A 27,829-nucleotide genomic window follows, 5' to 3' on the forward strand; every position below is an offset into this window, starting at 1 on the left:
AGAGCTGTTTTTCTTTTTCTTTTTTTTTTTAAGAAATAAACAAATAAACAGTCTGTGAGATAAATGGCAAAAGAACCTATTGGGATTTTCCACTTCATTATATAACTAACAATTAGATGAAATAAATTCTGCAAAAATCACTGAATGCTTTTTCAGGCATCATCTATTATTATGTCACTGTTTCCTTTGAACCATTTTGTGTGTTGCTTTTGATGCTTAAAATACTTCTAAAATGGGAAATGAGAAAGTTTTTCCAGTTGTCATGATTTTAAAGACAATCTTTTACAGTCCCTTTTACAGTTTCATTTTTCTATATATCCGTGTCTACCCCCAAAGTCTCTGTCAGTAACTAAAGTACTTTTTCAGAAGTTAGTAAAATAAATCTAATATTATCCTGTATATTTAGGATCATATCACTTATCAAGTACTCTGAAACATTTTGTTATTGTTTTAAATGAAAATATCTTACTTAAAAGAGAGAGAGTCAGGCCATAAATAATTAAGGAGTGATTCTTCAGAGAGTTTCAATCCCTTCTTCAGATTATGGTTGAGATTGAATTTTTGGTTCTAATCAGTTTATCAGTTTGCAACGACTCTTGGGCCTCCTAGGTGGCGCTAGTGGTAAAGAATCTGCCTGCCAACGCAGGAGACAGAAGAGATGAGGGTTTGGTCCCTGGGTGGGGAAGATCCTCTGGAAGAGGGCATGGCAATCCTCCAGTATTCTTGCCTGGAGAATCCCAGGGACAGAGTAGCCTGCTGGGCTACAGGATTACAAAGAGTCAGACACGACTGAAGCAACCGAGCATGTATGTAATGACTCTTGACTTCTAGTAGCAGAGACTTGAGTCAATTGTTTTAGACATACAAATGCTCATACAAGTAAGAGTCTAGAAATGGCAACCCAGAGTTAGACTGGGTGTCCCATCAGATAATTAGGGTAACTTTCTCCCATCTATCAGTCTCACCATTTCTCTTTTCCAAGTTCAAGGAAGCCGTAACCCAATATGGCTGCAGTAGCCACAAAATCATCATACCTAGGTCCCAAGTTTTGTGCAATGGATAGAAAGCCTTTCAGGTGGATGAGCAAAGTTTTCGTAATTCTTGCTTTGAATAACAAACCTCTATGCATTTCTCCTAGTCTTACAGACGTTCAGTTCTGCACTCAAATAGCTGGTTACAGCCTAAGCCTCCTCCTTTAGTAATTAAAGCTCCAACTCCAAAATCGGAAAACTTCCATTTCATTCTTATTTTGTATATTTCTCATGACCCCTGTGATTTAACCTCCCACTGAGTGTCCACTTTATGAATGCACCTTCGTTTTTGACACATGGGAAATTTTTTTCCCCTTTCCTAGATTGACATATGGCCATCCATTGAAGTTACACTACATTTATTATATTTTTCCAATATCTGTTACATTTGCACTATAACATCATCTGTCTTAATTAAATTCCTAATATATATCACTTTGTTATACAGAGAGGCTTTATCATAACAAATTTGAATTATTATCCTAAAGCCTCTTGTAACTCATACTCAGTTTTGGTCTTGGGGACTTTTTCCATGGGAGATCTTGATATACAACAAACAATTAAATTCCTAATATATATCACTTTGTTATACAGAGAGGCTTTATCATAACAAATTTGAATTATTATCCTAAAGCCTCTTGTAACTCATACTCAGTTTTGGTCTTGGGGACTTTTTCCATGGGAGATCTTGATATACAACAAACAAACAAAAAAGCATTGTGTGGCAGAGAAGGATATCTCCTGCTTTCACTACTACTATTTGCACTAATGCACTTATATTTTCACGTTGGATGTCATGGAGATAGAGAGGTACCCAGCAAGATAGCTCATGGTTTGGGGAAAACTGGAACCAAAATCTAAAGTCTCATCCCTCCAGGTGACGTGTCCTTCTCGGTTCTCAGAGAGGTGGCTGAAATGGTCTGGGAGAGGGCAGTTTTATTACATTTGTAAACTTGTTTTTTATACACTAATTCTGACAACTATTCAGGTGTAATTGTATCACCTGAAATTTCTTCCTTCTAACTTTTCTAAGTACAGTTCATACCAAACACCATGAGGCACATGTTTTCAGAGTGAAATATTTCCAATAAAACTCTCTTTAATTAAAAACCTAAGCAAATTTAACCATTCTGTGACAGCATCATTGCTATCACAATGAATATATTATCCAAATTAAGGTGTCAAAGTGTAATTTATCTTTAGTACTCACAATTAAAGGGCTGCTTCGTGCTGTCCAGTATAGTAGGAACTTGCTTAATCTTTATTACCTTCTTCCTAACTGACCGTATGCCTATGGACATCCCTCAGCTGTCTTCTCTGGGGCACTCTGACCCCTGATTTACGATGATGAACGACACTACATCTGCTGTTATACTGTGTAGCATGTATTTGCCAGGTATGGTCCTTCTGGTTCTTTTGCTTTGGAATCAGACAGTGTGTTTTTTTTTTTTTCTTATTGAATGTACCTCTTGTCTTAGGTCTCACTTGACTTGCAACTTCAAGGTTATTTCAGCACTGGTCTCTTGATATATTCTTCACAATATTTTTGTTTAACTCTCATAAAATCAGATATAACTTAAGTAATAACATCTTATTCTTTTCTCTGTTATCCATTTCCTTTGGGACAAACTAAAGAGCAGTATTCCATTTCCTTTCTCCGTCACTACCTAAAAAAATCCATAAACGTTCCCACTTGTTGTTCGGTTTTTCAGTCACTAAGTTGTGTCTGACTCGTTGCAACCCCATGGACTGCAGCACTCCAGGCTTCCTTGCCCTTCACAGTCTCCCACAGTTTGTTCAAATTCATGTCCATTGAGTTGGCGATGCCATCTAACCATCTCATGCCGTGCCATCCTCTTCTCCTTTTGCCTTCAGTCTTTCCTAGCATGAGGATCTTTTCCAATGAATCAGTTCTTCGCATCAGGTGACCAAAGTATTGGAACTTCAGCTTTAGCATCAGCCCTTCCAATGAATATTCAGGGCTGGTTTCCTTTAGGATTAACTGGTTTGATGTCCTTGCAGTCCAAAGGACTCTCAGGAGTCTTCTCCAGCACCGAAGTTCAAAAGGATCAATTCTTCACTCTCACAGATATACATAACTACTGGAAAAGCAAGTATTTGACTAAATGGAGCTTTGTTGGCAAAGAGATGTCTTTGCTTTTAAACATGTTTGTCATAGCTTTCCTTCCAAGGAGCAAACATCTTTTAATTTCATGGCTGCAGTCACCATCCACAGTGTTTATGTTCCCATAAATATCACTAAAAATAATAAATTGTGCTTTGTGTATATCATTTATATAATCAACTTTATTTCAATAATATAATGGTAGACATTTTATACACACATTATCAATAAAATGGCATGCTAGATAATCACATCTAGTATGTGCAGTTGGAAGAAAATAATTTTACTTCCAAACATAGTGTATGATTCATAAACTAATCTTCAGAGATTTTTGAGAATTGTACAGGCTTTGAGTAAATGGTGACTAAGTAAAAGAATTAGAAGACTTAAATTCTGGTATTGTTCAAACCAAAAGTTTATTATATGATATTTGACATGTCACTTAACTTTTCTGATATTTTTGTGTGTGTGTATATACACATATATACACACACACAACAGTAATATCTGATCTTGCTGATGTGAAGGAGGATTGTTTTAAGATCAGATGTAATAATAGACTTCCCAGATTGCTCAGTGGTAAAGAATCTGCCTGCCAATGCAGGAGACAGTTCAGTCCCTGGATTGGGAAGATCCCCTGGAGTAGGAAATGACATCCTGATCCAGTATTCTTGCCTGGAAAATTCCATGGATAGCAGAAACTGGAGGCCTGTAGTTCATGGGGTCTCAAAGAGTCAGCCATGACTGAGCAACTGAGCACACACATACTAATAATAAAGCCATGGTTGAAAAACTTTAAAGTGTCACAAATGTAAAAAGCAACTGACAACTGACCTACCAGTAAGGTAGAAGACTAGCTCCCCATCACCCCATTAAGTATTCTCTTGGTTATAATTATGATTGTCTTATTAAGTTTTTTTTTCTTGATTAGGTACTTACTTTTCAGTAGCTGACATTCTAGGGGATGAAAGAGACAATAGACAAGCACACAAATCTAGCTGGTATATCTCGATGGTGAAATGTGCAATGATGTTAACCAGACCATGTGAAAAGGAGTAAATAACTGAGTGAATTTGTTGCTTGATGGGGTGGAGTCACTGTAAACAGGGTATATATGTAAAGCTTTTGAAAAGATAAAATTTGAGATGAGATTTGTACAATAAGAAGTGGCTAGCCAGTACCCCAGTGAGAGTTATAAACAATAGTGTATATGGCCGTGAAGAACGAGATGGGTGGATGAATCTTGAAAATATTTGGGGAGAAGACTTGGCTATGTTTGTTGATATGTTGAATATAGAGGATGAGAAAAAGAAAGTTGAAATAAAAATTTTTCAATTTGAGGAATTGGGTAAATAATAGTATTACTTACTGTGATTAGAAAGAATATAAGAATGACTTAGGGCTTCCCAGATGGTGCTAGTGATAAAGAACCTGCCTGCCAAGGCAGGAGACATACGTGACTCAGGTTTAATCCCTGGGTGGGGAAGATCCCCTGGAGGAGGGCATGGCAACCCACCCCAGTATTATTATCTGGAGAATCCCATGAACAGAGGAGCCCAGTGGGCTACAGTCCATGGGTTGCAAAGAGCCACACACGACTGAAGTGACTTAGTACACACACACGCAAGGACATATACAGAACAGGAGAACAAGAAATCTGTTCTGGACTCATTGCATATATGTGAAACACCCAAGTGGACATGCCAAAAAGTATATACACTTTTGGAGTTTAGAGGAAGAATAAATGTCAAAGACGTAAATTCTTTATCATCAATGTATGCAGGTTTTTTGACAGCAAAGAAAAGAATGAACTCATGGAGAGTTTGTAGATAGATAATGTGTATGAAAGAGAGAGAGAGGAATTGGTGATAAGAAAAAGCAAGATGCATGTTCAGTGTTTGGCATCCACTTTTATGCTCCATGCTTGTATCAAGAGCATTTAGAAAATGTTTTAAATAAGAGCAAAAACTGAAACAGTCTTGAGTAACCCAGATAATAAAGAACCTAGAGTGCACGTTGGAGGTTGAAATTTTACCAAAGGGGAAATGGTTTCCAGCATACACTGAGAAAAGGCAGAATAAGGACAAAGCTTGCATGAGGTTTGGAGACTTAAGGGTGAAATATTGATGGAGTTCCTGTAAGATTGATTTTTGTATCCCAGTGAATTCATAAGCAAGGCTTTCAGAAATGGGAGAATGTTTTCTTTTTCCTTTTTTTTTTTTTTTCTTTGAGATTTTGGAAGAAAAAAGACAGAATGAAATATTTGTCTGGTAGAGTGGAAAAACAATCTTTCTAGAGTCAGATAATAGGGTTGCTAATGAGGAAATTGTGCACCTTTCAAGTGACCTGGAGGAGAAACAAAGTTTGAACAACTCTGAAACTAGATACGAATATTATGATTCTTTTTCTCGTTCTAGGGGCAACAGTGAGGAGGTGGGCAGTAATTCTCACTACTTTACAAAGTCCCCTTAGCCCTGTATCTTCCACATGTGTTTTTGTTACCCTCAAACTGGGATTTAATCAGAGTATATTAGATCTGGCAATGACCTTGAGGATCATTCTTTCCAACTGTGTCATTTTATGTGTAAGACAAGCGAGGCCCCTGGGAGTCTAATGATTTATACAATTGTACGACTGTGTTGCGGCAGTCCACAGTCCTTCCTCTGCTGTTCAGAGTTGTATGCAGGAACTTAGAGTGCTGCTGTTAGGGGATTTTTAATCACTGAATTACCCTGATTGTCAGTCAGAGATATCAAAATATTTTCCCTTTCTATGGGTGAGTATAATACAAAAAATTAACTGGGAAAGAGGAAATACATTAAAATATATATTATTTTTCTAATATTTCCTTGGTGAAGATGACAAAACCATGGAATATATTTGACAATTTTGATAATATGGTTGTCATACACTATTAGAACATTTAAACTTAAACGATTTATTGTTACAGAAAGGTAGATTGCATTTTCCACATTATCTTATAGATTTTCTGTCATCCTTTACACAGAATAGTCTAAACACTTCATAAAACAGGCACACAAACACAGATAAAATATATCTACACAATTAGGAAATTTAATTAATGATATTTTCTATTGGCTTATATTTTATATACTTGAACTGTCTATAAATGCAATTTTAAAGTTCCCAAGCGTAGCAAGTAGGCCAGATATGAATTTCAAGGGTCTCATTAGTGAAAATCATCTTTGAAGTTGCAAACGAGGAAAAAAAACACATTTATTTGCACATAGAATCTTTCCAACAGAGGATCTCAAAACATATTTAATTGTGACATGATTTATGTAAAGCAAGAAGAGTGCCAAGAAGTCTTTATTTTTTTCTTATGCAAGAGCATGCTACAAGAATAAATGATCACTGAATATCTGCTTCACAAACTACTAGCACAGTTTAAAAATATTTTTCAGTCCAGGAAGTCTGTACTATAATACTTAGTGCTTCCTTCTCTTTTCATTTCTGATTTCTTCCATAAGTCGTTAGACAGCTGATGAAACTACACATGGAATAAAGTTGCTGTGCTTCTTCCCTCATATTAAATAATAAAGGCCATTTGCCTAGTTTTATTTTGTTTTTTGCTGCCAATCAATTTTTCTTGTGAAATTCTAAAACAATGAAGAAACTCAGACTATGCGTATAATTTTGAAGCAAAGTTCATACCATTTCTTAACTGATACAATGTTTTCAAACTACTTTCTTTTCCTTTTTGTATTGCAGTAAAGAATGTTTTTCTAAAAAGAGTCCAATTAATAGTTTTGAAGTAGAAATATGGAGTTTAGTTATTAATATTAAATCAGGAAATTTTATATGCATATTAGAATAAATAGATTATAAATTTTAAGGATCTCTAATCCAAGGGGGCTTCTCAGGTGGCTCAGTGGGTAAAGAATCTGCCTGCAATGCAGGAGACCCAAGAGATGTGTGTTCGATTCCTGGGTTGGGATGATCCCCTGGAGAAGGGCATGGCGTTCCACTTCAGTATCTTTGCCTGGAAAATCCCATGGGCAAAGGAGTGTGGCAAGCTAGAGTGCATGGGGTCGCAAAGAGGCAGACACAACTGAGGTAACTGAACAGGCAATTGAAAGAGAATATTTCTAGAGGAATAGAATTGTAAATTATGACCACACACAAATAAAGCAAACTATTGACTGGTTTTGTTGATTGTATGTAGTTGACTTCATTTATTTTGAAAATAGTAAGATTGAAATGAAACTAGCTATATATATTTCTGTATAGATAATACTTCTATATTTTAAATAAATATTGAGTGAATAGTAAATAGAATGAATGGAATTTGGTATATAAGTGCTAAGGAAGTAGTTTGTTTGTTTGTTTGTTTTTCCACATTCTGTAAGGAAAACCTCAGAGAAGTCCAAAACTAATAAACCAAGCCAACAAATCATTAGTATTGGGAGTTAGGTTGGGATAAAAAGAGGAAGAATAGGTTTTCTTGTGTCTCAAAGTTATCTGCAAAAAAAGAAAGTGGTAAAGTTAGAGATTTGTGCTTGTTTAACATAATAGAAATGTATTTAACTATGTGGATATAATTAAAATAAATAATGTAATTCTATATCATTCAGGTCAGTTCAGTCACTCAGTTGTGTCCGACTCTTGGCGACCCCATGAATCGCAGCATGCCAGGCCTCCCTGTCCATCACCAACTCCCGGAGTTTACCCAAACTCATGTCCATCACGCCGGTGATGCCATCCAGCAATCTCATCCTCTGTTGTCCCCTTCTCCTCCTGCCCTCAATCTTTCCCAGCATCGGGGCCTTTTCCAATGAGTCAGCTTTTCTCATCAGGTGGCCAAAGTATTGGAGCTTCAGCTTCAGCATCAGTCCTTCCAATGAACACCCAGGACTGATCTCCTTCAGGATGGACTGGTTGGATATCCTTGCAGTCCAAGGGACTCTCAAGAGTCTTCTCCAACACCACAGTTCAAAAGCATCAATTCTTTGGTGCTCAGCTTTCTTCACAGTCCAACTCTCACATCCATACATGACTACTGGAAAAACCATAGCCTTGACTAGACAAACCTTTGTTGGCAAAGTAATGTCTCTGCTATTTAATATGCTGTCTAGGTTGGTCATAACTTTCCTTCCAAGGAGTAAGCATCTTTTAACTTCATGGCTGCAATCACCATCTACAGTGATTTTGGACCCAAAAAAATTAAACATATTTAATTATTATAATTTCTTGCTTGATAGAGCAAAACTAACCTAACATTTTTAAAAGCAGTGGTGTAAAATATAGTGTGCATGTCTTTCTCATAAGTAGTCAAGAAGTAGGTTGTCCAGAGCTAGCGTGGCCAATCCTATGTATCTTAATCTTTTTATCAGGAAAGCTTTAAAAAATGTACAAACTAAATGGGATAGTGTAACTAATCCCTCACTGATCCGCCACCAGTTTTGAAGAGCTGTTCTTAATGTTCTGCTGTTTATTTAAATTGAAGTATAGTTATTTCACAATCTTGTGTTAATCTCTACTGTACTGTAAAGTGAATCAGCTATATGTATACATATATCCCCTCATTTTCGGATTTCCTTCCCTTCCAAGTTACCACAGAAAACTGTTAGGATTCCCTGCACTGCACAATAGTTCACATTAGTTATCTATGTTGAACTTCCCGAATGGCATTAGCAGTGAAGAATTCTGGAGGAGGAAATGTCAACCCTCTCCAGTATTCTTGCCTGGAGAATCCCTTGGAGAGAGGAGTCTAGAGGGCTACAGTCCACGGGGTCACAAAGAATTGGAAACAACTGAATGCCTAAGCACACAGTAATCTATTTTATACATAGTGTCAGTAGTATATGTATATCAATATTAATCTCTCAGTTCACCCCACCCCTTATTTGGTGTCCATATATTTATTCTCTATGTGTGTGTCTCTATTTCAACATGATTAGTTTGGAAATATATATATCCATATAATCATAGTCTATCTCATAAACATATCCATCACCTCCAAAAGCTTTTATCTCACATTAAAAGAACTCATTACTAATAAAAATATTATTTTATAGTTAATTTATTGTCAAAAATGAGCTTATTGTTAAAGTAGAGTAACCTAAAGTACTATTGAAGTTCACTTTATTTAAATCTTAAAAAGAATTATTCATGAAAGGCAAAGAGTTATTCTTTCTGTTTTGTATGATTAGTCAATACACATTTTTATGATTTTGCACAGACTGTTGTTTTGAAATTATTTTTACTTTCTTGAAGAGCTTTCTTTGGGAAAAAATACTGTATGTTGAAGCCTAAGGCTTGCGGAAAAGTAATTGTGTCAAAAGGGAAAAATACAACTTGGTTTATGACATCAAATAATAATAGTGTGAAAACATAAAAAATTCCATATGCTTAGAAACATGTTGATCTTCAAAATGGTGATGTCATATGATTCCACCTAACTCTTGTTGTATCTTGAGGAATTCATGGTCATGGGATTTTTGTTGTGTCCCAAGAGATTCCCTGAATTCTCTCAAAGAACCTTTAGTCCTTTTCCAAGGAAATGAAGCATGTTTTATTAAACATGCCCTTGTTTAAAGAACATGCATTACAACACTCCAGGAAAAAACAGGAGCTAACGTTCAGATTTTTCTCAGATCTTCACCATATGGAAAAAGTGCTAATTAGTGACGGTACATAATTTGAACAATTACTACTGACAAAGTTCTTCATCAGCCGCTGTTTCAAGGTTCCAACAAGTTCCCCTGATTTGAAATTAAATCAGTTCATGCAAAGGCACTCAAAATAATGGAAATCCCCATCAAATATTATAGAGATAGGTAGTTTGGTCAGCCACAGATTACATCTCATTACCATGTAATCCTTTTTTTGGACTTTCCCAGGTGGAGGTAGTGGTAAAGAACCTGCCTGCTAATGCTGTGGTCTTAAGAGATGTGAGTTCTCTCTTTGCATTGGGAAGATCCCCTGGAGAAGAAAAAGGCAACCCGCTCCAATTCTAGCTTGGAAAATCCCATGGGCAAAGGAGCCTGGAGGGCTATAGTCCATGGAGTCGCAAAGAGCGGGACACAAATGAAGCGACTTAGCACACACACACACACACACACCATTTATATTTTACTAAAATAACATACTTCTGCACAAACTAGATTTTTCTTATTCTAATAGTGGATTTAACTAAAAAACATACATTAAACCAATACACATGCAAAGAACAATATTTAAAATAACTTTATTTCCTCCATATCATCTGCTGTAGACTCAAATGCTGCTTCTATAGACATCAGGTTATAATTTATTTATCTATAATTTTTATTTATTTATTTATTTATTTAAATTTATTTATTTATTTTACTTCACAACACTGTATTGGTTTTGCCATACATTGACTTGAATCCGCCACGGGTGTACATGTGTCCCCATCCTGAACCCCCCTCCCAACTCCCTCCCCATCCCATCCCTCTGGGTCATCCCAGTGCACCAGCCCCGAGCATCCTGTATCATGCATCGAACCTGGACTGGCGATTCGTTTCACATATGATACTTTACATGTTTCAACACCATTCTCCCATATCATCCCGCCCTCTCCCTCTCCCACAGAGTCCAAAAGACTGTTCAGTACATCTGTGTCTCTCTTGCTGTCTCGCATACAGGGTTATCGCTGCCATCTTTCTAAATTCCATATATATGCGTTAGTATAATGTATTGATGTTTTTATTTCTGGCTTACTTCACTCATATTATGTTTCTTCTTTAAAGTGTATGTATAACGCAGAACAGTGAACACAGTATGTTTTCAGTAAATGGTTTGAGAAGGGAATAGCCGATAAAAGAATAAAGGCACAAGAAAGAATGAAAAGATATTTGAAATTTCCTACTCACTTTGTACATAAGAAAGCAACATTCATAAATAAATTAAGAATGTATAATATGGGTACAGCACAAGATTTCCCATTATTTATTTTTCAAAATTATGCACATGAATGTATTTCATCTTAGGTACGATACCTTTGAAGAAACTGCAATGATCTACCAATATATTGAGGAATCTTCTATCATACAATGACCTTTAAAGAGCATTCTTTCAACATAAGGGAAACAAAATGTGCTTATTGAAAATGAAATTAATTATCTTTGCCATCAAAAACAATTCTTCAAATTATGTATCTCACAGTGCTATACACTTTACATTAAGAATTTTTTTAAATATATGAGTATCCTAAGAATCAGTGCTCTGAAATGAATGACACTGATATTGAATAAAAAAATAGACGATGGTTTTCAAAAATAGAACAAAAATAAACACTAAAAATATTACAATTATGCTTTGTTTATGTTTTTTATTAAAAAAGTAAAGATTTTCTTCTTATTGACATAACCAGAGTAGAATGTGAATGCAGGTGCAATCCACCAGTCCAGTTTGGTACAAGTTCCAGTTTGAAAAATGCTGTTAACTGTTATAAAGAAAACTGTGCATGCTTGTGCACACATGTATGTGGATAAAGAAGCCTTACATTAGGCACATTCTGCGGAAATGTTACTCCCCAGTTCCGATGATTTCCAAGAGATATGTTCTTATAGCATTATAAATTTTATAGCCAAGCAAAATTTGAGATGAGTTGTTTTGCTGTCTTCTTTGTTTTCATTTCTCTACTATTATTTTATTACCTTGCTGCTTTAAGGTGGTCACCAGAATGTCAAAGGACTTATTAAGTCTTTTCATATTCCAACCAAAATGTTTAACCAGTGAGGGAAAAAGGGCATAGTACTAATTTTAACCCAAACTTTGAGAGAAACCCAATGATATTCCCTCACAAAGCATAAATATTTGCACAACGGATTGCTAACAAGACCTTCAACTCCTCTGTGAACACAGGAGAAAACTAAATACCAAAATGCATGGAGGCACCAAGGCCAGTATTAATATATATGGGCTTCCCTTGTGGCTCAGATGGTAAAGAATCTGCTTGCACTGCAGGAGACCTGGATTCAATCCCTAGGTTGGAAAACCCCCTGGAGAAAGGGATGGCTACCCAGTACAGTATTTTTGCCCGGAGAAGTCTCTGGACAGAGGAGCCTGGCAAGTTACAGCATGGAGTCACAAAGAGTCTGACATAACTGAGTGACTAATACACACGCATTGAATGTGTGTATACATTATATATTATGCAAAATTATGTATAATTATATGTATATAATTTTATATTTCACTGTTGTAAAAGTTATTTTGAACCAGTTGTCTAGTTTGAGACAAAATCAATATCAAAAGGTAAAATTCCATTTTTAAATTAAATAAAATAAGAAGGAACATTGAATAATACCCATTGATAATTCGAATTTTCAAACATGATATTTTCAGGAAAAAATTAAATTGGAACTCTAATACTCCAGACCTGGAGACCAGAAATAGGCTAACACAAACATATACAAGTTTCACTCTTTCTACTTCTGTGTTTGGTTATTTTTCCTGGAAATATACTATTTGTTTTCAACATCCCTCACTAGAATTCCATTCAGAATAGATGGAACCTGTATTGGGAGTTTGAAACATATGCTCTAGATATCAGTAAGCTACAGAAAAATCTCAGAATTTCCTTCCCTCTTTCAAACTCAGATAATCTCTATTATTATAACTACAGATAAATTATAAAGCCAAATTTTCTTTCTAAAATGTAATGTTCATAAATGTTTGTAATGCTAGCATTTTAATTAGTCTATATTATCTCATCATAGGAAAATATATTTGAAATGGTAGAAAAAATTAGAAAAGAAAAGCATTTCCCACCATCTAAAGATTCTGGCAACTTATTAGCATTAAGAAAGCTTCTTGTGGCTTTCCTCTTTGCTGGTTACACGTTGAAGCACCTTCTATATGTAGAAACCAGATATGAAAACCATATGCACATGTTTGCAGAGGCTGTTCTTTCAACATTATTCTTAATAGTGGTATAATCTTTAAACGCTTCGAGATTTGTAAAACTGATTGCTTCAGGTTTAACTTTTATCCAACTTACTATTATAAATTGCAATTAGCGCAGGTATTTAGAAATCTGTGTGTAATTATAGAATATATAACTTGATATATTGCAGTGAGTTGAATGAACCTAGAGTCTGTCATACAGAGTGAAGTAAGTCAGAAAGAGAAAAACAAATATGGTATATTAATGTATATAAATAGAATCTAGAAGAAAATTGTACTGATGAACCTATTTTGAGGGAAGGAATGGCGATGCAGACACAGAATAGGCTTGTGGACGCAGCAGGGGAGAGGGCGGGATGCATGCCAATGAATATAGCACATATGTATCCATGTGGCTGAGTCATAATGTTGTACAGCAGAAATGTACCCATTGTAAAACAATTATGCTCTCATTAAAAATAATCATTAAAAAAGATGTGGTGGTTTGGTTTGAGTTGCCTTTGCTGTGAACCCAATCCTGAGCAATGGCTGGGACAAAGGAAGATACGGGTCTTGCATTCTTGACATGAGAAATTATATAAGAGCATCTCTTACACATGGAGGACTCAGAGAAACGTCACTCATTAAGCATGGCTTCTGAAGGCTAACATCAGATAATTAATAACACTGCAACATATGTTGATGGTATCATTTATTTATTCAGTATATATATATTTATTACATGCCTACTCTGTCTCAGGAACCATGATGTATGCACACAACAAATGTGGCTCCTGTAACGATTCAGTGAAGGAGACAATAAGAAAGGAATCAGGGCATAAAGAAATCCATAATTTCTGATTTTCACAAAGGGCAAGGAGTAAAAAAAAAAATTGAGGGCTTGAAGCAGGACATAAGGAGAATATCTGATTTGTTTTAAAAATCAGGGAAGATGTCTCAGAGAAAGTGACAGGTAAGTAACCACATGAATAAACACATGAGCACCCTTGCCGCGCACTGGTCCATGATGCGCTCTGTTTTAGGGCGCTTGCTAAAGTACAAAATGCACTTATGTTCATTCAAAATTCTTCTAACCCATTCATTGGATGGGCAGAATCTAAAAGTGAAAAGAGAGAGCTCTATATGCCCCATCTGCATTTAGAGGGCATGCTGCTAAGTCTTTTGGTCGTGTTTGACTCTTTGCGACCCCAGGGACTGTGGCCCGCCAGACTCCTCAGTCCATGGGATTCTCCCGGCAAGAATACTGGAGTGGGTTGCCATGCCCTCCTCTAGGGCATCTTCCCAAACCAGGGATCACACCCCAGTCTCTTACATCTCCTACATCGGCAGGTCAGTTCTTTACCGCTAGTGCCACCTGGGAAGCCCATTTAGGGGGTGCAACTGAAAATTTTGAAACTAGAATCTGCTGTTTCCTTAGACCTCTATTCAATAGACACACTTTCCTTTATTGAGTCCTGTTTTTATAAGAAGATCTATAAATTTTAAGAAGCAAATCAAAAGGGAATCGCACATTTGGAAGAACATACACATTTTGGCTGTGTGAAAGATAAATGCAATGTGTCTTCCTTTGATCAGAGAAGAGCCTCTGAAGAATTAACTCCACAGTCGGCTCAGAGGGGTAATTCGTTCAGCATCTTTGAATTTCATTCTGACTTTTTAAATGACGCATGCTCCTCTGATATTTTAAAGATCACTTGTCATTACATGTTCCTAATTTGTCATTTGATAGATTCCAACAGCCCCGAAGAAGCATCTCTGATTCAAAAGAATGATTCTTTAATTTCAGTCTCCCCTCTACTTTCTGTCAATGTGGCAGGGCGTCCCAGCTGAGCGCAAACCAAGATTCATTTGAATGTTTGTGAAACGGGGAGGCTGTGCAGCTCTCTGGCATATATTTTTATGATTGGCTCAAGGGCTTTTAGGAGTATTCGCTGGATTTAGGGGTGGAAACAGATGGAGATATGTGCAAAAGTGTGATATACAGAGAGTGGGTGGAGGGAGCAGAGAGATAAACAGAGGCAGAGAGAGATGCAGAAAGTGATGAAATGGCTTTTGACTGCCCACATGGCAGACTCCTTTTGTAAGAATTCTGTAGTGAGAGTGAATGTATTAAGGTCCTCCGGAGAATTGGCTCTTGCAATTTTGGAGAGTGAGAAGTTCCCTGAACTTCTGTCTACAAGATGAAGACTCAGGGAAGCCAGTGCTGTGATTTAGTCTGAGTCCAAAGCCCTGAGAGCCACGTAAGCCTATGGTTTACATCCCAGTCAAAGAACCAGAGAAGATGGGACAAGACATCCTGATTTGAACAGGCAGGCAGGAAGCAAAAGTGATTAAATCATCACTCCTGTAAATTTTGTTCCATTTGATGACTCTCAATAGATTAGATGATGCCCACTCACACTAGGGAGACTAATCTGCTGAGTCCACAGAGGCAGAACTAATCAAATCTAGAAAAATCCCTCACAAGCACACCTAGAAATAATGCCTAATCTGGGCATTTCATGGACAATCATGTTGATATGAAAAATTAATACCGCAGTGGTGTTGGAATCAGAAGTTATTTTAACAATAGCAAGTAAACTACAACAGTAAAACCTTTCCAGAAGCAGTTAGGTCAGGATTACAGAAACCAATTCGTGAAATTCAAATTCGAGTTGGGGTTAATGCTTCCTTTCTCCATCTCGGAAACACTGCTGTTTTGTTTGATGAATTTATACTCTGAGGGCTTCCTTAATGGCTCAAATGGTGCAGAATCTGCCTGCCAAGCAGGAGACTGGGTTTGGTCCCTGGGTTGGAAAGATCCCCTGGAGAAGGGAATGGCAATCCACTCCGGTATTCTTGCCTGGAGAATTCCATGGACAGAGGAGCCTGGCGGGCTACAGTCCACGGAGATGCAAAGAGTCAGACACAACTGAACAGTTAACACGCACACATTCTCTGACGGCTCATATACCAGCAGAGGCAGAGGATGGTAGCTTGCTGAAGCCAGAACAGATGTTATTGTATGGAAACTATCAGAAACACATGGAAATATCAATAGCAATAATAATAATCCCAGAGCAGATTATTTGAAACCACCAAGAGTCCCTGGCGCTGAGTTCCTATAGTTATAGAAGGTAGGATCTAGTAATTAATGGTGTAGTCACTCAATTGTGTCCAACTCTTTGCAACCCCATGCTACTTTCCTCTGTCTATGGAATTCTCCAGGCAAGAATACTGGAATAGGAAGCCACATCCTACACCAAGGGATCTTCCCAACCCAGAGATTGAACCTGAGTCTCCTGCATTGCAGGCAGATTCTATGCCATCTTAGCCAACAGAGAAACCCAAGTTCTACTAATTAGTTCACAATACTTATGTAAGTACTGCTTCTTCATACACTGATGGTAAAAGTATAAAGGAAGAAACGTTCTCATGACCTTGGATTGTGTGATAACATGCTTCATTATCATACCCAAGTGTTAATGAGGAATAAGGAGGAACATTTTAATAAGTTAATGGTGAATCAACAACAAAATCCAGTTAATCGATTCACTGCTGTTTTCAATCTTCAGGTAGTTTGTTGACTTTTTACAGATACAGTCATAATTTTAAAACATGATGTATGGAGTAATCTTCCAATGTACTTTTTTAATGCCATGTGATTGATGCTTTTAATGAAATTATAAAAAAGATGTTTCAACCCAAAACCTATGGGACACTGTAAAAGCAGTGCTAAGGGGAAGATTCATAGCATTACAGGCCTACCTCAAGAAACAAGAAAAAAGTCAAATAAATAACCTAGCTCTACACCTAAAGCAACTAGAGGAAGAAGAAATGAAGAACCCCAGGGTTAGTAGAAGGAAAGAAATCTTAAAAATTAGGGCAGAAATAAATGCAAAAGAAACTAAAGAGACCATAGCAAAAATTAACAAAGCTAAAAGCTGGTTTTTTGAAAAAATTAACAAAATTGACAAACCATTAGCAAGACTCATTAAGAAACAAAGGGAGAAGAACCAAATTAACAAAATTAGAAATGAAAATGGAGAGATCACAACAGACAACACTGAAATACAAAGGATCATAAGAGACTACTACCAGCAGCTCTATGCCAATAAAATGGACAACTTGGAAGAAATGGACAAGTTCTTAGAGAAGTATAACTTTCCAAAACTGAACCAGAAAGAAATAGAAGATCTTAACAAAACGATCACAAGCAAGGAAATCGAAACTGTAATCAGAAATCTTCCAGCAAACAAAAGCCCAGGACCAGATGGCTTCACAGCTGAATTCTACCAAAAATTTAGAGAAGAGCTAACACCTATCTTACTCAAACTCTTCCAGAAAATTGCAGAAGAAGGTAGACTTCCAAACTCATTCTATGAGGCCACCATCACCCTAATTCCAAAACCAGACAAAGATGCCACAAAAAAAGAAAACTACAGGCCAATATCACTGATGAACATAGATGCAAAAATCCTTAACAAAATTCTAGCAAACAGAATCCAACAACATATTAAAAAAATCATTCATCATGACCAAGTGGGCTTTATCCCAGGAATGCAAGGATTCTTTAATATCCGCAAATCAATCAATGTAATACACCACATTAACAAATTGAAAGATAAAAACCATATGATTATCTCAATAGATGCAGAAAAAGCCTTTGACAAAATTCAACATCCATTTATGATCAAAACTCTCCAGAAAGCAGGAATAGAAGGAACATACCTCAACATAATAAAAGCTATATATGACAAACCCACAGCAAGCATCACCCTCAATGGTGAAAAATTGAAAGCATTTCCCCTGAAATCAGGAACAAGACAAGGGTGCCCACTCTCACCACTACTATTCAACATAGTTTTGGAAGTTTTGGCCACAGCAATCAGGGCAGAAAAAGAAGTAAAAGGAATCCAGATAGGAAAAGAAGAAGTGAAACTCTCGCTGTTTGCAGATGACATGATCCTCTACATAGAAAACCCTAAAGACTCTACCAGAAAATTACTAGAGCTAATCAACGAATACAGTCAAGTTGCAGGATATAAAATTAACACACAGAAATCTCTTGCATTCCTATACACTAACAATGAGAAAACAGAAAGAGAAATTAAGGAAACAATACCATTCACCATTGCAAAAAAAAGAATAAAATACTTAGGAGTATATCTACCTAAAGAAACAAAAGACCTATACATAGAAAACTATAAAACACTGATGAAAGAAATCAAAGAGGACACAAGCAGATGGAGAAATATACCGTGTTCATGGATTGGAAGAATCAATATTGTCAAAATGGCTATACTACCCAAAGTAATCTATAGATTCAATGCAATCCCTATCAAACTACCAACAGTATTTTTCACAGAACTAGAACAAATAATTTCACAATTTGTATGGAAATACAAAAAACCTCGAATAGCCAAAGTAATCCTGAGAAAGAAGAATGGAACAGGAGGAATCAATCTGCCTGACTTCAGACTCTACTACAAAGCCACAGTCATCAAGACAGTATGGTATTGGCACAAAGACAGAAATATAGATCAATGGAACAGAATAGAAAGCCCAGAGATAAGTCCACGAACCTATGGTCACCTTATCTTCGACAAAGGAGGCAAGGATATACAATGGAAAAAAGATAACCTCTTTAACAAGGGGTGCTGGGAAAACTGGTCAACCACCTGTAAAAGAATGAAACTAGAACACTTTCTAACACCATACACAAAAATAAACTCAAAATGGATTAAAGATCTAAATGTAAGACCAGAAACTGTCAAACTCCTAGAGGAGAACATAGGCAAAACACTCTCCGACATAAATCACAGCAGGATCCTCTATGACCCACATCCCAGAATTTCAGAAATAAAAGCAAAAATAAACAAATGGGACCTAATGAAACTTAAAAGCTTTTGCACAACAAAGGAAACTATAAGCAAGGTGAAAAGACAGCCCTCAGATTGGGAGAAAATAATAGCAAACGAAGCAACAGACAAAGGATTAATCTCAAAAATATACAAGCAACTCCTCCAGCTCAACTCCAGAAAAATAAATGACCCAGTCAAAAAATGGGCCAAAGAACTCAACAGACATTTCTCCAAGGAAGACATACAGATGGCTAACAAACACATGAAAAGATGCTCAACATCACTCATTATCAGAGAAATGCAAATCAAAACCACAATGAGGTACCATTATACGCCAGTCAGGATGGCTGCTATCCAAAAGTCTACAAGCAATAAATGCTGGAGAGGGTGTGGAGAAAAGGGAACCCTCTTACACTGTTGGTGGGAATGCAAATTAGTACAGCCACTATGGAAAACAGTGTGGAGATTTCTTAAAAAGCTGGAAATAGAACTGCCATATGACCCAGCAATCCCACTTCTGGGCATACACACCAAGGAAACCAGATCTGAAAGAGACACATGCACCCCAATGTTCATCGCAGCACTGTTTATAATAGCCAGGACATGGAAGCAACCCAGATGCCCATCAGCAGACGAATGGATGAGGAAGCTGTGGTACATATACACCATGGAATATTACTCAGCCATTAAAAAGAATTCATTTGAATCAGTTCTAATGAGATGGATGAAACTGGAGCCCATTATACAGAGCGAAGTAAGCCAGAAAGATAAAGACCATTACAGTATACTAACACATATATATGGACTTTAGAAAGATGATAACGATAACCCTATATGCAAAACAGAAAAAGAGACTCAGATGTATGGAACAGACTTGTGGACTCTGGGAGAAGGCGAGGGTGGGATGTTTCAGGAGAACAGCATTGAAACATGTATATTATCTAGGGTGAAACGGATAACCAGCTCAGGTTGGGTACATGAGACAAGTGCTCGGGCCTGGTGCACTGGGAAGACCCAGAGGGATCGGGTGGAGAGGGAGGTGGGAGGGGGGACTGGGATGGGGAGTACATGTAAATCCATGGCTAATTCATATCAATGTATAACAAAAACTACTGTAATGATGTAAAGTAATTAGCCTCCAACTAATAAAAATTAAAAAAAAAATAAAAAATAAAGTTTGCATATCTGCAACATGTCAAAAAAAATAAAAATAAAAAAAAATAAAAAAGATGTTTCCAATATTGTATTTAAAACTTAAAAGTGTAGGATTTAATCTTGGTATCCAATGTCACCCTTACCTTATTAAAGACACAAATCTGAAAATTACCAATTAATTAGGTGACATTTTTAGGTTACTTCTACTCTTGACTTCCTTGAAATAATTGGGTCAATTTATTTTACCACCTGTCTTCCAAAAAGTTGACTGAATCTTTGTTACATGTTCAGAAATCAAGTACTGACCTAGTGGAACATATGAAAAAAGGAACACAAAACACCCAAACGAGCTGTGAAAGAGTATACATTTTTTAAATGCTCTCAATGTTTTCTATCATCTCACGTTTACTCCCAGAACTTTTCCATTCCTCCATCAAGCTTTTGTTGTTATTTAGTCGCTAAGTTATGTCCGTCTCTTTGCAACACTTTGGACTATAACACACCAGCGTTCTCTGTCCATGGGATTTCCCAGGCACAGTCATTGGAGTGGGTTGTCATTTCCTTCTCCAGGGGATCTTCCTGACCCAAGGATCCAACCCACATCTCCTGCATTGGCAGGTAGATTCTTTACCACTGAGCCACCTAGGAAACCCCTCCATCAAGTGGTAGAAACTATTTCTCCTCTTCTTGATCTTGGTGGATCGTATCTTTGTGATAGTTACAACTAATACAGTAAGAAAGAAACAAGCCTGTGTGATTGAATTTAGACCATAAAATGGGATAGAAGTTTTCTCTCTGTATCTTACTTTTATTGTGAAGTTTCAGACACATGAAGAAGCCCATGGGGAGAAGAAATGAATTCTCAGCCCTCATCTTTAGCTGATCTGGTTATCAGCCAGTCAAAACTCTATGATGAGAAATAGACCATCTGGAAATGGATCCTCCAGCCTCTAGGAAATTATCTCAGCTGATGTTGCATGCACTACCACTAAACCAATAAAACTTAATATGCAATATATGCCACATATTATAATATCATATACTATATAATAGCATAACCAATATGTCACTATTGGAAAAGACTGATGCTGGGAAACATTGAAGGCAAAAGAAGGAGAGGGCAGCAGAAGATAAGACAGTTAGATAGCGTCAGCAAGTCAGTTAACAGGAATCTGAGCAAACTACGGGAGATAGTGGAGGGGACGGAAGCCTGTATTCTGCAGTCCATGGGATCGCAGCACAACTTAGTGACTGAACAACAACAAATAATCACAATATTTATAATGTCATACACCATCATGGTGAACTCTTCTGCTGGGTGTGGCTGGAGAAATACTTTTGAGTCTCTGCAGAGTTGTCTTCTTCCGTCACCAGTTTCCTCACTCATCTTTTCTGTCCCCTGCCAACAACCCTCCTTCACATCTCCTCAGTCAGCTTACGTAAGCTGATCACTGTGTTCTATTAGCATGCATTTTAAGTGTTAAATGTCAGGAAAAGAATGGAAATTGATTGCATGTGCTATGTACCAAGCACCACTAAATGTTTTACTATTAAATTAAAATTACTTCAGTTTTACTGTCCTTTATTTTGCTTTGTTGTTGGGGTTGCTTTGTGGGTTTATTTGTTTTGTTGACAAACAAATTTTGTAGTTCTTTCAAGTACAGAAGAAGTGCTTTTTTTTTTTTTTTCCTAGTGTGGGTTCTACTAGTAGATGTGGCGGGGGGTGGAGGCACCTCAGTACATTCAAGATTAAGAAGGTTATTGAAAAGAACTTGAAGACAGGGTACTCACTGAAATATTAACCTTATGCCTCTTCCCACTGCCTAGAGAAGTAGTCTCAAAACAACTTGCTCCTGTCACAACAGCGGGACATAAACAGAACTTACATGGTCCCTGCACTGTCAGGAAATAAGAATTTGAACATTGGTATATCTAGCTACACACTTCAAAAGATATGACTAGCAATTCAAATATCATCAATTAGTGATATTGTCTCATCATTAGAGAAGTGTATAGGTAGAATGTCTAATATTTTCTCCCCATGCTTCATTAAACACCTTCTAACTTGGTTTGGAGAAATCCTTGCCTTCCCTCGGGGCTCAGCTGGTGAAGAATCCACTCACAATGCAGGAGACCTGGGTTTGACCCCTGGGTTGGGAAGATCCCCAGGAGAGGGTACAGCTAACAACCCTAGTATTCTGGCCTGGAGAATTCCGTGGACCTTACAGTCGCAAAGAGTTGGACATGACTAAGTGCTTTCACCTCACTTCACTTCCCTCTGTTGCTTGGTGGCTGTTGTTGCAATGGCTGTGCCATCTGCGAATAAGGTTTTCTTCTTTATTTCTCATCATATATGAGTCGATCAATAAATATTTTTTCTTTAAAACATTCATGTATTCCTAATCTGCAGTGAGATTGTAATGACTTTGGAGCATTTCCCTAGATAAACAAGCTATGATTTAGTCTATAATCAAAGTTATTATTTAGCTTATGGAAATAATGTATGGTATGAAATTCTGTCTACATTCTTTCAATGCTATATTATCTTTCTACCTGAGAAGGCTCACAATAGTATAGATGATGCTATCAGATGTGGTATTTCAATGGCATCAGCCATTTCTCTGTGTGTGTGTGTGTGTGTGTGTGTGTGTGTGTGTGTGTGTGTTAGATGCTCGATCCTGTTTGACTCTTTGCAACCCCATGGATTGTAGACCACCAGGCTCCTCTGTCCATGGAATTCTCCAGGCAAGACTACTGGAGTCCATTGTCATTTCCTTCTCCAGGGGATCTTTCCAATCTGGAGATTGAACCCTGGTCTCCTACAGTACAGGTAGATTGTTTACTGTCTGGGCTACCAGGGAAGCCCTCAGACATTTCTAACCATTCAGATTCAGTCTTAACATATACACAAAAGCATCACATATAAAAAGAAAGAGAAATCTTTTAAATTCTTCCAGCAAGCAAGCCAATGGTAATTCTTCTGGCCAAAACAATGGTATAATGCCACAAAATTAGATTTGCCCTTCTTTCACTAATTCCATATTGTTTATAGCTTCCTTTTAGTGGACTTTCTAGTATGTATGCAGTTTTGATCATTTAAATCATAGATACATGTAAACTATTTTCTAGAATTAAAGCCCATTTTTCCTCTTTATAATATACTATTTTGTGTTTCATATTTGAACTTTACGAAATTGCTACAGAAGTTGAGACAACTTCTTAGATTTAATAGTGGATAATATTTTATACTTATTTCAGTAGTACTGACTTTCAACTACTATAATTTTAATCCCATCTAAAAGCAACAATCAAAAACGATGTGTCACAAAAGAAAATAAATAGCTTAAATCCATGGATGTGGCGTACATATCTTTTTTTCAATTCAACTTTGCTGAATTTGTCATCTAATCTTTTCTAAAATGCACAGCAGGAACTTTATGAGGTCCCATTAGAAGCAATCACTGCATGATCAAACGGCGGGAAGAAAAGGAATTTTGTATTTTCAAAAGGAAATAGGATTTAAAGAATAACTTATGATCAATGGTTTGTTATTTTTCTTTAGGCCCTAAACTTTGGTTTCTCTTATGAATTCATAGGCTATTAAAGCTTCAGATGTTTATTGACTAAGTCACGAAAGTGTACAAAATTAGCACAGAGACTGTTTGAAATAATTTAAATATTTTCCCAAGATTTTTAAAATTAAAAAGAGGAACAAGTTTAGAGTTTATTAAAGAGAAAACAGGTATTTTTAAGTAGTTAAAGAAGACTATAGTGCTGAAAGGTTTTTTAGTAATGTTAATAGTTTGGCGTTTTCAAAGTGGAGATATCACCAGAAATTCTGTCCCTAGATATGTGAAAGGCAATATATGTTAGTTCTAAAAAGTTTGGCAGAAACCAGCATAATATTGTAAGGAAATTATCCTCAAATTAAAAATAAATTTTAAAAAAGTAAATAAGAATACAGATTAGCAAAAAGGCTTGTGACCATAATCCTACTAAAGTGTGTATGTGGGCGTATTATCTATATATTCCTCTGTTTCCCTCTTTCTCTCCCTCTTTCTATCTACCTACCTATCATTTATCTATCTATCTATTTTTTCTTTAGTCAATTTATCTATATCATCTGGCTTACTATATAATAATCATACTATTTTACAATCTAAATTTTGTCATTTAACCCTACTGCACAACTTTAGATGGATATAGTCTAAAACAAGGCAGCTTTACCCAGTAATTGCATCATGTCCTGATAATATGTCAGTTTGTTACAGTGCAACCTATATTTATTTTGAGGAAACTAAGAAGTTTCATATAATAGTAAAAAGCAATCAGTGATTTGTAAACTTTTAGCTGTGGGAGGTTCCTGCCTCTATATTGATGGCTGCTGACTGAAAAGGGTAGTGGCTGTTGAAGGTGAGTTGGCTGTAGCAGTTTCTTAAAATAAGACAAAAATAAAGTTTGCGCATCCACTGACCCTTCCTTTGACTTGAACTCTTAAGTACCACTGTTCTGCTCAGTTCAGTTGCTCAGTTGTGTCCAATTCTTCGCAACCTCATGTACAGCAGCACGCCAGGCCTCCCTGTTCTCCACCAACTCCTGGAGTTTACCCAAACTCATGTCCATTGAGTCGGTGATGCCATCCAGCCATCTCATCCTCTGTCATCCCCTTCTCCTCCTGCCCCCAATCCCTCCCAGCATCAGGGTCTTTTTCAATGAGCCAACTCTTCACATGAAGTGGCCGAAGTATTGGAGTTTCAGCTTCAGCATCAGTCCTTCCAATGAACACCCAGGACTGATCTCCTTCAGGATGGACTGGTTGGATCTCTTTGCTACCCAAGAGATGCTCAAGAGTCTTCTCCAACACCACAGTTCAAAAGCATCAATTCTTCGGCTCAGCTTTCTTCACAGTCCAACTCTCACATCCATACATGACTACTGGAAAAACCATAGCCTTGACTAGATGGAACTTTGTTGACAGAGTAACGTATCTGCTTCTTAACATGCTGTCTAGGTTGGTCATAACTTTCCTTCCAAGGAGTAAGAGTCTAATTTCATGGCTGAGGTCACCATCTGCAGTGATTTGGGAGCCCAAAGAAATAAAGTCTGCCATGGATTCACTGTTTCCCCATCTATTTGCCATGAAGTAATGGGACCAGATGCCATGATCTTAGTTTTCTGAATGTTGAGCTTTAAGCCAACTTTTTCACTCCCCCTTTTCACTTTCATCAAGAGGCTCTTTAGTTCTTCAATTTCTGCCATAAGGGTGGTGTCATCTGCAAATCTGAGGTTATTGATATTTCTCCCAGCAATCTTGATTCCAGATTGTGCTTCATCCAGCCCAACGTTTCTCATGATGTACTCTGCATATAAGTTAAATACGCAGGGTGACAATATACAGACTTGACGTACTCCTTTTCCTATTTGGAACCAGTCTGTTGTTCCATGTCCAGTTCTAACTCTTGCTTCCTGACCTGCATACAGCTTTCTCAAGAGGCAGGTCAGGTGTTCTGGTATGCCCATCTCTTTCAGAATTTTCCAGAGTTTGTTGTGTTCCACACAGTCAAAGGCTTTGGCATAGTCAATGAAGCAGACATAGATGTATTTCTGGAACTCTCTTGCTTTTTTGATGATCCATTGGATGTTGGCAATTTGATATCTGGTTCCTCTGCCTTTTCTAAAACCAGCTTGTACATCTGAAAGTTCATGGTTCATGTACTGCTGAAGCCTGGCTTGGAGAATTTTGAGCATTACTTACTAGTGTGTGAGATGAGTGCAATCGTGTGGTAGTTTGAGCTTTCTTTTCCATTGCCTTTCTTAGGGATTGGGATGAAAGCTGACCTTTTCCAGTCCCATGGGCACTGCTGTTTTCAAAATTTGCTGGCATATTGAGTGTAGCACTTTCACAGCATCATCTTTTAGGATTTGAAATAGCTCAACGGGAATTCCATCACATCCACTAGCTTTGTTCGTAGTGATGCTTTCTAAGGCCCACTTTACTTCACACTCCAGGATGTCTGGCTCTAGGTGAGTGATCACACCATCCTGGTTATCTGGGTTGTGAAAATCTTTTTTTGTACAGTTTTTCTGTGTATTCTTGCCACCTCTTCTTAATATCTTCTGCTTCTGTTAGGTCCATATCATTTCTGTCCTTTATTGAGCCCATCTTTGCATGAAATGTTCCCTTGGTATCTCTAATTTTCTTGAAGAGATCTCTAGTCTTTCCAATTCTATTGTTTTCCTCTATTTCTTTGCATTGAGCACTGATGAAGGCTTTCTTATCTCTTCTTGCTTTTCTTTGGAACTCTGCATTCAAATGGGAATATCTTTCCTTTTCTCCTTTGCTTTTCACTTCTCTTCTTTTCACAGCTATTTGTAAGGCCTCCTCAGACAGCCGTTTTGCTTTTTAGCATTTCTTTTTCTTGGGGATGGTCTTGATCTCTGTCTCTTGTACAATGTCACGAACCTCCATCCATAGTTCATCAGGCACTGTGTCTATCAGATCTAGTCCCTAAAATCTATTTCTCACTTCCACTGTATAACTGTAAGGGATTTGATTTACGTCATACCAGAATGGTCTAGTGGTTTTCCCCATTTTCTTCAATTTAAGTCTGAATTTGGCAATAAGGAGTTCATGATCTGAGGCACAGTCAGCTCCCAGTCTTATTTTTGCTGACTGTATAGAGCTTCTCCATCTTTGGCTGCAAAGAATATAATATAATCAATCTGATTTCTGTGTTGGCCATCTGGTGATGTCCATGTGTAGAGTCTTCTCTTGTGTTGTTAGAAGAGTGTGTTTGCTATGACCAGTGAGTTCTCTTGGCAAAACTCTCTTAGCCTTGACCCCAAAAAAGGAATGAAGATGGGAGAAAGCATGTTGATGGAACAGTAAAAACACATTCATTTATTGGCTAACTTTGCTCTCTTTTATGTAGTGGGTTGATGCTCCCACCCAAGACAATTATGATAGTAAAGTCAAATATCACTGATCACAGATGACCTTAATATATACAATGGAAGTTTGAAATTGAATCAATGTTCATTTCTTCACATGCCCAACTAAACCAGCTTTACCTACAGTTGAGAGGGGATTAAAAAAAAGCTGTATATTAACAATTTTCTTAAATACAACTTTTGATTTTTACTCATTTATTCTATATCTAGATTAAAATATTTTGTTCTGACAGTGGTTTACCTAAAGTTCCTGTGGGAATAAGTTTTGAGCTCTCAATCAATTAGTTTTATGTGTACATAAAACACAAGTCAGACAGATGGCATCAAATATCAACTTGATTATAACACAGATCATTTCATTTGCAAATCTTGCTTCTCAGAACTAAGGGAGTTTTCTCAAAGACAGTGTGAGTTTTTTGTTTGTTTGTTAGTTTGGGTGCCCATTTTACAAATTATGGATGGGAAGGTTGGGAAGGGGTAAAAGGAAAGCGCTATAGATTCAGAAGGAAAATTGGGAGCACAAGATTTTCAGTTGTATGCTCATTTTACCCAAATACTTCCTATTATTTCTTGCACAACACTGCAATTGCTTGAGGAGTGTGTGTGTGTGTGTGTGTGTGTGTGTGTGTGTGAGGAGAGACTTCAGAATGTAGAGCCTTTCTATCCTAGGTGTTACCTTGCTCTTAACAGACCCATATTTATGCTGTGCTGAATTTCATAGACATAAACACATCTAAAAATGTCTGCATCTCAAGTGAATTCAATGACAAGAGAAAATGGTCTTTATACAGCATTTGCTTCATCCATAATGAATGCAAACGGGGTCA

The sequence above is a fragment of the Odocoileus virginianus genome, chromosome 8 (genome assembly GCF_023699985.2).
Source record: "Odocoileus virginianus isolate 20LAN1187 ecotype Illinois chromosome 8, Ovbor_1.2, whole genome shotgun sequence".
In the NCBI taxonomy this organism is placed as follows: Eukaryota; Metazoa; Chordata; class Mammalia; order Artiodactyla; family Cervidae; genus Odocoileus; species Odocoileus virginianus.